The sequence below is a fragment of the Arachis ipaensis genome, chromosome B08 (genome assembly GCF_000816755.2).
Source record: "Arachis ipaensis cultivar K30076 chromosome B08, Araip1.1, whole genome shotgun sequence".
NCBI classification, from domain to species: domain Eukaryota; kingdom Viridiplantae; phylum Streptophyta; class Magnoliopsida; order Fabales; family Fabaceae; genus Arachis; species Arachis ipaensis.
Window position 1 is genome coordinate 124,866,947 of NC_029792.2, and position 493 is coordinate 124,867,439.

Genomic DNA, 493 nt, shown 5'->3' on the forward strand with positions numbered 1-493 from the left:
TTGTTTATCTATCAATAAATATAAATTTTTTATTTATGTCTTACATCAAAATTATATGTAATAAATAAATATAAAATTTTAAATAATTAAGATCATTAATATATATAATTATATATTATTATTTCATATGTATATATATAATATTAAAAGTATAGACTAGATGCATATAGGATATCTGTATTAATAATTATATACATAATCGAGCCAACTCACGAGCTAATGAGCCGAGTTTATCCAAGCTCAAGCTCGGCTCATTTAATTTATGAGCTCAATTTTAGGCTCAAGCTTGGCTCACCAGCTCACGAGCTTAACTTATCGAGCTATTAACGAGTCGAGCTCGAACTGGCTCATAAGCTGGCTTGACTCACTTCCAGCCCTACCCATGTCCGTGTCAATATCCGTGCATCATAGCTCTCTCAACAAGTCCAAATCTCATTCTCCTACTCCCTTCTTCTTCCTCCTCAAATCGCTCTTGAAAAATTAATAGTATAAA